A 9928-nucleotide genomic window follows, 5' to 3' on the forward strand; every position below is an offset into this window, starting at 1 on the left:
GAATTGTTCTATTTCAAGGTCCCGCGTCTAAGTAGGTGCTGACATGCAAAAGATCCATCTCTGCTTAATGGCCCTACTTGCCGCGTATAGGATGAAATTTGCAACTCTCCACCAGCAAATGGTGGTGTCTCTAAATGAGTGAAAAATTCTCGAGAGGGACTTAAACAATATAAAATCAATCATTCGATCAATCAGTCCCCTCTCTCGCTTATAAGTATATAAATGCACTATTCTGTCATTAAATAGAGATAATTGATGTTCTGCATAAAATGAAATGTGTTGAAAAAAATAGAATAATAGAGAAAGTCTAAAAATTTACCAGAGCCGCTAATAAAAAACATAATCTAAGATTAATTAATATACCTCTATTTTTTCCATGCATGACCTCCGAAGAAGGAAACTTTTTTTCCTGTATTACTTATCCTTGACTTGTATGTTTTCTATTATTAATTGAAAGTACGTAACAAAAACATTTCTGGTGTATTTTGTGGCATCAAAGGTTTTAGGACCAGAAACATACAAAAAATAAATTTATAGGTATTCTCTAGGTTTTATAATGAAAATTTTGTAAGTACATTTTTTGCAAAAAAATTAGGCTTATTTTGTTAATAGAAAGTTTTCTCTATTTCATTTCTCATTTATTGAATTCATCATCAGCTTCGCCGCTTCGGGAAAATAGTTTCCTCCGTCGGGGAACCATAAATTGGCTATTTTAGTACCCGTTTCATTCCCGTATACTTTTGCATCAAGCTAAAAAAGTGTCTAAGGTGAAGACTGTACCATCACCACGTCATCACGTGACTTCTATTAATAGCGAAATGTTCCTTAAAAAAACTTACAGAACAATAATACCACTGAATTTAATAACTTCTTTCAGTAAATAGATAAATAAAGTTTAAAAACATATATTTTTTCGTAAAACGAACTCAAAACACTTACTTATCTCTGTTGAAGACATAATATCTGTGATCATTGCGGCGGTATTTGTTGTTTTTGGTTCCACGTCTTTGCCAGCTTTATGAAATATACACAGAAAAATACACTTTAAATTTTTTACACATGTTTGAAAAACTTCTCTGAAAAGGTCTTTGAAAGGCATTTGTTAGGGTGGTAATTTCAATGTGAGGGAGGGGTTTATTTAGTTCAAGTGTTATTTGTGGCGCCAATATTTTAAGTGTGGCGGAACTATTGTGCTTATTTTTTAACTGAGGCGCTAAGCAATTTAACTGTGTCAATCAAGTTCTAGCACTCAGTGATGTACCACACTTTACTTGATTGACATGGTTTGACAGACCAGATTTTTTAAGGCGGCGATTAAAATCTCTGCCTTTAAAAGGGCATATCAAGTCAATGTACATAAAACCGTAAAATTTTGCTGATAAAGCTATATGTATTTTTAAATCGATATACATAAATTTGGTGATTTCGGTTGTTTATCAAAAAAATATAGCTATGGGACTGGTATTTAGTAAATAAAAATGATCCTCATCGATCATGTAACTTTTTGCAGGGACGTAGCAACAGGGGGGGGGGGGGGCTACCCCCCCCCCACTTTTTACCCCAACATTAACTTTACTATTGAAAATGTCTATTGAAAGGTTGGTTGCTCCCACTTCTTCCCATAGAATAATGATATGAAGAATATGTAGTATTGTTGGAAAAAATGTAAGTGAAAGGAAGTTGGCCTTGAAAAAATAGTTAGCCACTACCCCCCCCCCTCCCAAAATAGCATTTTCGAGTTTAGGCCATTTGATTTTTTTTCATTGTCAACTTTTTCAGGTAAGTAAAAAAAATTTTCTCTGGTTACCCCCCCCCCCCCCCACTTTCAAAAACGATGCTACGTGCCTGTTTTGTAAAGAAAACGAAATATCATACTTATTTCTGCAAAAGGGATTGTGTTTGTGGTCGTTCCGGTAGTATCTGTTGTTCTTTGTCGCAGAGTCGTTGATTCTTCGCCAGCTTTGTGAAATATACACAGAAGAGATCTGATTATTACTCTCCAGGTTATGATTAATTAATTAATTTTTGTTTGAATATAACATATATTGTATACATTTCCAATTTCATAAACAGAAAGGTCATAAGAATTATACAGTTTAACTTACCTTTTCTATTTACTCTATAAGTCTGTTGAGAACCATTACAACAAAAACAAGCGCACTGTTTTAAATTTGATATATGTGCCATAGACATAACAAGGATAAAGATAATTATGTAAGTACAAGTATAAATAGAGATATAAAAATGAAAAAAAATTAAGATTAACGAGTTCCTTTTCTCCATCATCACTTGGCCAATTTCAACTTGCCACGAAACATTCTGGGATAAAGAGGATTCAAATATGTGAAGGACCAGGCCATCAGAGAAGGGAATCGAAGATAATTCAGAAAAAGAGAAAAAAAAGTGGTTGCATTTCAAAAAAAAATTCGTCTCAAAAACAACTTAATGTGCCACGAAAAATGAAAGATGGAAAACATTCTCATGTAGGTAGATTCAAAATAAGGACCCTTTCATTAGTCCTGGGTCAGAAGGGACTATAACAATTTTACATATGAATATATGGAAGAAATGTGTAACATCTCTATCTCAAGAACAGCAAAGCCATGATTGGTCATATTTGTATGGAAGCAACTCCAGGTAGTGTAACTTCAAGTTTGTTCAAACCATAACCTTTGGGGAAGGGTTATTCCACAAGGGATGATCAATGTTTTTCAAAGAAATTTATAGGGTAAATCTTTAAAAATCTTCTTCATGAACACAGAATTAATCAAATCTACCAGTATATAGAAACGTCTTCGGATAATGTAGATTCAAGTGTGTTCAAATCAGGACCCCCTTGGGTAGGCAGGGGGATCAATTGACAATCAGAGTTTTACGCTGGATAAAATATCTGAAAATAACGAACGGTGTTCGAGCTCAGAAGTCCATCAATTGTCATAAAAATAGGGAGCAGAGCATAACGGTCCCCCAAAACATCAGGAATGAGTTTGGGTGCTAAAGAGGAGTTAGCATTACCTATTGAACGGCGAAATATAAAGTAAAAAAATTCATATTTTCTCTCCGGAAGTCTTAGGTACTCTCTCTTAGATGCTGGATTTAGATTTTTAGTGGTGGTGTTATAGTTAACCAAAGTGCACTTTATAACTTAAAGGGTAAAAAAAACACAGTTACTAAAACAAATATATAGAGGATATTCAATGTTTTGTAGTTGAATATGGAATTCATTTCACGAGTGGGACAGCAGTTTTGATATTTTCACGAGTGCGAAGCACGAGTGAAAATGTCAAAAAATCCTGTTTCACACAGTGACAGGATATCATTTTTATTCAGTGAATAAATTACAGTAATTCACAAGTGAAAATGTAATAAACAAGCATCCTTATTCAGTATTATTAGTTATCCAGGTTCAATCAAGGGTGTACGGGGATTTACCCCGGGTTTTATTCCATACACCCTGAGGCCGAAGGCCGAAGGGTGTATGGAATACAACCCGGGGTAAATCCCCGTACACCCTTGATTGGACCTGGATAACGAATTTATTTCCTATGTATCCATAAAAATTCTTTGTAAACATAAATCCAATCGACTGTGTCTCAACCTGTCGCTGAGATTTACTACGTACTACAATGCCTCGTGACGTCATGTCATTTGCTTTGTATTATAGAAAAACTATGCATTGTGACGTCACGTTTTATTTACACCTGGCTCAAGTCGGGTGTAAAGAAATTTACAACCGACTTTGTAACCAATCAAAGCTCGTGTTACAAGCTATATAGGAAATAAAGAATCATATCCCCAATCACTTTATGGCTCCACCTATGGATTCCTTTGAATCCATAAGTGGACCCATATTCATTATTGAAATTTTTTGCTTTTTTCCTCGCAACAGTGAAATCTAAGAAATAGGTTTATATTAATCAATGTGGGAGGTAATTAAACTAGTACTTAACTCTACTTATACTTACAAATAGAAGGTGAAGACTTAAATAATACAAAAGCAGCAAGTAACGTCCATCTTAGCAAACCTTCCATTACTGAAACATGAAATAAATGAAACATAATAAATAAATATAATTCACTAAAATATCTTAAATGAAATGGAGCATTTCAAGGATCTATTAGTTTATGTGATTTATAAATTGCTGATTACATAATATTCACTATTATTGATGACAAAAGCAATTGAAAGAGTATACTTTTAGAATTTTAAGTTCGGGGTAGAACACACACAATTTATTGGATAAATGTATTTCTATTCAAAATCTCTTGGAGATCCTTTATATCCATCTATATGATATATGTACATATAAAAAGTTGTGATAAATTTATGTTAATCGTTTTCGCATGTTTAACGAATTAAGCAATAGTAAGTTAGGCAGTGATAATCATAAGCGAAACTGGCATGTGATGATGATCTGCCTTTTCGAACTTTAAATACACTTATGAAGAAGCATGCAATAGTGAATAATTTTGTTTTTAAGCAATTCTGACTATCATCATCGAACAGACTCTAAGTAATAAAACGATGGTTTTATTATTATATAATACACAATGCATGTTGAAACTTTGCGAACACTGTATATCTTATCACGTTTCCCAAATACACGGAAAACTCTCTATACATAAACTGTTGGCGCAAAAAGAATTCAAACATTACTTTGTTGCATCTAGTTTCCGCTCAAGGAAAAAACAGAGACATTTGGGCACCATAGGGATCCGGCGTATGGTTGCTTATAACCTTTTCTCGGAACAAAAACAATGTCTGGTTTTGGAAAATAGGTACGTAATTGCATATTATAAAGTAAAATGTTAAGATAAAAAATATTCAGAGAAAATGTTATATGCTTGTCTCTTAAAAAATCTATTTATTTTTACTTGGTTAAAATATTTGACACATGGTCAATGTATACTGAAAGGAAAAAGAAACGCAGGCTAAACTTTTGAGGTGAATTTTGAAATTATTTTTATTTTTATTTTTCAGTATTCTTATATAACTTTGAAAATCAGCTTTCAAGAAGATATGTCAACCCGAATCTCATTTGATTTTTTCTTATCATTCAAGAGTTATTGAAACTCATTTGACAATACCCCCAAAAGTGATACTTGAAAACTTTCATTATCTTCAATGTCTAACTCGCACACCTGTCACAACCTTGATTTCCCTTTACATGGAATTCCTCAAAGTGTTTTTCTTTCAAGCCGTGGATATATTGGGCGTGGGTAACTACGCCAAAAAATTAGTCAAACGACGAGCGAATGAGAGGAACGCAAAACTAAGTTGACGGGCTTAAAAACAAACAAATTGATCAATTGTTTTCTTTTAATTTTTGTGTAAATGTAATGATTATAATAGTCGTCTACTGTATTAATAGCGGTTTTTGAGTAGTAAGGTGATTAAAGAGGTGGTAGGGTAAATACATGTAAGTCACTCTTAACATGACTCTGTTTCTCGAAATAAACGCCATCGTCAGGGTTGACTGAAAACCATTCGAGCCCCTCTCTGAAAACGGGTAACACGTTTTATGGGGATGAATGTACAAGAAACAAGTTGTTGCCATTTTCATTGATTAGGCAATTCGAAAACCAGACCTCATGGAACTTCTGTAAACTGTACCAGGATTGCAAGAAATTCATATCATTTTTAAATATTGAAATGCAATGTGTATATCAGGTGCATCAAATGGTGCAGCAAGATCTGTTGACAAACTCGTCGTCATCAAATTGTACGTGTTTTTGTTTTTTTTAAGCGTTTTCCCTACTTGACGTCATACATTTTACGGTAGGGTAATTCTGAACACTGATTTTGGTGCATAGTGACTGAAATTTTCATCTGATCAATTTTTGTATTTTTCGGTCATGCGGTCAAAAAAAAATTTCGAATAATATGCTACCCTGCGTTTCTTTTTCCTTTTAGTATATCTTGTTGGAATCATAAACTTGTCTGTAATAAGTACATTTTATTGCCTTATCATTAGTAATTTAGAAATGGTGATCACTGGATATTCAAATGAGTCCATTAATCTAATGTCTCAGTCACAAGATGGGTTGTTACATTATACACCATTCAATACATGTCCTTATATAGCATTTTTGCACTGATTGATTTTTTAAGCGAATATAACATATACAATGTTTCGGGTTTTGTCAGTGGAATATGTAAAAAAAAAATAATACAGCTGTATATAGCATTTTATCTTTATAGTGATTCAGACTTTAAAAGACAAATATCTTACCTATCGTCCTGTATGACCTTAGCATCTAATAGGTTAGTTTACATTAAGATATGTTCCTTCTGTCATTTTGACAAGGAAGGAAAAACTATTTTTTTAAAAATATTTTTTTATAAATGCAACAAAGATAGATGCGTATATAACACGCCTACTAGACATACGTCATTATTGTGAAGTTGATTGAAAATATTTGTTAATGAGGTTAATTTGTTGGTGTGCCTAAAAAGATAAACTTCTATTGTATACACCTTTTATATCACAAATCGCAGTTAGAACAAGTAGAAACGCATATAAAACATGACATGAATGCACTTATGCATGCATCTCAAATAAAATTTTCTTTTACGTCAACCACATTTATTATGGAAGTATATACATGTACCAATGTATTATTTGGATGCTATGTCGTCCAAGTTTTTTTTTTTTCATTCCACGTGTATCAACTATTTTCCTTTATCATATCTAACATAACTGTCGTTGTAGCAGAAATTATATGAAAATTCCACTTTCTGTGATTTTCAATTCGAAATTTAGATATATTAATGACACTATTACCGTAGAATAATTATTTTCCTTTATGATTTGATATATCCCACTTCATTGGAAACAAGATACCTATGAGTCAGATACACTTGTACGTGTTTTATCCTCGTATATATGAATAGAAAAATCATTTATGGCAAACTGAAAGCTTTACTTTATTGATAAATGTGACAACCCTTTTTTTTTAATCTTTAATTCATCACATATCTAATTTGCCTTTAGACTATAAAAACTGCTTGGATACAAATACGGAACAAAATGTGAATTATATCTTCATGATTTATGTACACTTAATTATTGCTATTGGAAACAAAAATAGACAAAAATGAATATATAAATAGAAAAAAATGGAAAGAGTCCATCTAAGCATGTAATGGTGGAAATGAACCGCTTGAATCAGGTTCAAAACATGCAAATCGAGTGTCAAAGAAAATTTATTATCTAGAGATACAAAAAAATTAATTAAGCGATCATATAAAATGACTTCATTAGCCTGCATTTTTTCGATAAACGTTTAACTAATAATATAACCCTTTAATGGTGTTTTCAGTTGCTTTTTGGATATATTTATGTCAAACTGTTTAATTTTAGTTACACGTACTTCATGTACTTCAGAAAAGTCCTTGAAGCACTGCTTTAAAAAGTTTATTTGTTACCCTATTCCGGGTTTGAGGAGCAGAAAAATGGCCTGACTTTTATCTGCAAAAGATGATTGGCTTTTTTCAGTTTAGGATCTCATACTTAAGTGCCACTGGATAACTGATAAAATAATCTTTTTAAAGATATTGATATAATAACAATCCATCAATTTTATAGGAGAGCATTTACTTTTTCATCGTTCAAATTTTGACAGGATCAATTTGCTCGTTCGAGAAAGACATACATTATTCAAATAGAGTAGCTGTTGAGAACTTTGTAGAATATATTAGTATCAAACACTGTAATGATAAATAGACATCTTCTTTGTTCTAAAGGCTTCAGACATTACATAATTTTAATATAGAAAAGATATGCGTCCCGGATTGTCACGTGCAACAGGTGTAGGTAAGCAGACGAGAAACCTATAAAGTTAAAAATTAGATGTGTACAATTGTATATGGTGCCCATTTTCTTGCATTCCTTTTGCATTAACATAATAGGTTGAGCGAAGAGATGAAGAATATCCATTGAAGAAAAAGGTAATAGTTTAAACCACATATTTAATCGTTTTCTTAAAATATTAGTGTCATAAAAAGTTTAAACAAGAATATTTAAATCAACCTTTATTTTCATGATAAGTGATATTTTATCTATGTTGTTTTCAATTATATTAAAGTTTGCAAATGTACCCTTAAAATATACTGTAAAAAGAGAAATACAGTAAAGCCTTGATCGATATGAAAATATAAATTGAAGTTAGAATTCAAAAGTTTATTTCTTCACTTTAACCTAAATTCCTTCAAAGATGCTTATCTTTGTTAATCTTATAATTTATTTTTTTCATTTGGTTTATCAAGCTGTACCAGAGACTTCTTCTCGTTTAAGGTAATATAAAATATGTTTTTATTTTCAGTACAAGGTCCTATTAAAAAAGATGATAAAAGAATAAAAAAAAATCCAAATAACAGTTAATATTTTTCATTTATACAAAATTTTATTCACTAATAAAGTGAATGGGATTGGGCATCACGCAAAGCTTTTTTTGCCCTCTCCCTACAAGGTCAAGGTAAACACACACACACATATACACTGTATAGGTTTAAAACAATAAACCAACATAAAAAAGAAACAAGAACAAAAAACTAGACGGACACGCGGAAAGACACACGGACAGACGGACATCCCGATTACTTTATACCCTCCCGGTTTTCAAAGGCCATGTTCTAGTAAATCAAGTTTAAATCAGATCATAATCAATTATATTTGGATTGTTTGGAAAAAAACATTTCTTGGAGAGGTATATTTTGAACAAACAAAGAAATAATGATGAATATCTTCAATAAAGTCAATACAGTATTCACATTGGTGTTTTATGATAAAAATTGGTTATATAAGTCGGTCATTAAATAACAAATTACAATTACAATAGTCTTCTATTATTCCTTTTAAGACTCCATTGTGTTGGCAATTTTGTTGTTTTTTAAGGAAGGTAGGTGTTATACAAATACCATTCTTTACTAATCCATCTTTTCATAATTTGGGAAAACTGGAACATTTCATGACGTCAACGTTGTAAAAATATACCAGGGATAAAAATACTTTTAATAAGTATTAGCTTTTTAATATCCAGTACAATGTCTGCTAATGTTAAAAGTACATGTATATTTTTATAAAGTTTTTGAAAGTCAAAATATGGCATTTTTATCTGTGCGCAGCACAGTTAAGGCTGCAAAAAGGGGATGGAACCTAATTTGTACGTGAAGACTTAACTATATGACATCATACAAAACCAACATTCTTAAGAATACCACAAAATTAGGTGATTTTGGTATTTTAATCAGTAGGAAATCATCAAACTACATTAAAACGTTGTACAGCCTGCTTTCTTTGTCGGTTGTTAAATTCCACAAGTTATAAACAAGTTACTGATCGAACATCGTCGCAAACCACGGCCAAAATGTTCGATCCTTTCCCATTCTTGCTGTGGTTAAATGAAAAGATAATTTTTCGTTTAAAATATTGACCAGTGCGAGTAAAGCATTGTCGGATGATGAAAGAACTGCGAACGATAGTATTGTTCTCCCGCCTACCTCAAAGTCAATTTTCAAAAGTTAACATATTTGATGAATTTTTAATATTTTTATAGATAATTATATGGATTTTCATAAAACATTACTTATTTGGGAAAACAAAGAGAGATAACTCTAAAATTTTGGTAAAACTTGTGTTTTTCACTATAGAAATCAACGGAAAACGGAAAATATTTATAACATCTCCCCCCCCCCGTGTCACAAAAATTCCTTTTTACAGGTAATATGGAATGTTATTTCACAAATTCATACCAAAGCTTTTTGTGTGACACAGGGGGGAACATACGTTTATTGACAAAAAACGATAAAAATGTTTATTTTCTACCAATTTCAAAGCGATTTACAACTGAAACATAATATTTTATTGATATATTCATGTTTTATTTATTTGCCTAAGACGAAAGAAAAGATATAAGGAATATTTAA

At 31.8% G+C, this 9928-nt stretch overlaps 1 long non-coding RNA gene across 1 annotated transcript; it reads right to left on the reverse strand.

Annotated features, from left to right (window-relative positions):
- Positions 1-862: 862 nt before the first annotated feature.
- LOC134237438 (uncharacterized) lies at positions 863-4037 on the reverse strand. Its single transcript, XR_009985827.1, has 3 exons — positions 3966-4037; positions 1876-1959; positions 863-1014 (listed from the first exon to the last, which is right to left on the reverse strand). It is a non-coding gene; the product is annotated as an uncharacterized LOC134237438 (long non-coding RNA).
- Between the last annotated feature and the right edge of the window lie 5891 nt (positions 4038-9928).

Source organism: Saccostrea cucullata, unplaced genomic scaffold (genome assembly GCF_032062105.1).
Source record: "Saccostrea cucullata isolate Sc308-1 unplaced genomic scaffold, CSIRO_AGI_Scuc_v1 ctg12306, whole genome shotgun sequence".
NCBI classification, from domain to species: Eukaryota; Metazoa; Mollusca; class Bivalvia; order Ostreida; family Ostreidae; genus Saccostrea; species Saccostrea cuccullata.